The sequence below is a fragment of the Gossypium arboreum genome, chromosome 6 (genome assembly GCF_025698485.1).
Source record: "Gossypium arboreum isolate Shixiya-1 chromosome 6, ASM2569848v2, whole genome shotgun sequence".
In the NCBI taxonomy this organism is placed as follows: domain Eukaryota; kingdom Viridiplantae; phylum Streptophyta; class Magnoliopsida; order Malvales; family Malvaceae; genus Gossypium; species Gossypium arboreum.
Genome location: NC_069075.1, coordinates 67,573,469 through 67,574,194, shown reverse-complemented (window position 1 = coordinate 67,574,194; position 726 = coordinate 67,573,469).

Here is a 726-nt window from a genome sequence, read left to right as displayed (position 1 = left end):
CCCAAGCCTATAAATACACCCTAGAGGAGGAAGAAAAGAGAGACGGAGAAGGGGGGTAAGGAATTACCCCAAGGAAGCCGTTTGATCCATCTCGGAAGGCGGATTCATCATCAAGACTGAAGATCTCTCCTCAATTTCCCTTCAGGATTTTTGGGTTTTCTTTATGTTTTGTATTCTTTATTCTTCGGAGATGTTTTCTTATTTAGTTATAAACTAAATCCCCTAAATACCTAAGGGGAATGAAACCTAAGACGAATCTTGTTATTATTTTCTGAATCGTATGATAAATATTTGACTTGTTCTTAATCATGTGTTCTTAATTCTTGTTTTGATATCCCAGGATACTGATCCAAGACACTCTCTTATTCAGAGAAGGAATAGACCCTGTCTAAAAGTACATTTGTCATAATTAAGCGGAGTTGATTGCGCGCCTAGAAATAGGGCAACAAGATTTTGCCAAATTAGGGTGAAACCTAATAAGGGGATCCATAGATCGAGTTAATGCAACCCTAGAGTGGTAATTAGAGAAAAGTCTCAGTTATTCAATCTAGGGATTAGACGTTATTAGTCATGAATAGGGATAATAACATAACTTAGGGATCGCTACGGAACAAAGTTGAATGAATAAATCATCCGATTCGGAGCTAGAATAACAAGTAAAGTCTAGGTGGATTTTTCCTTAGGTATTGTCCTAAGTCAATCGATTTTCCCAAAAGCAATTCCCCA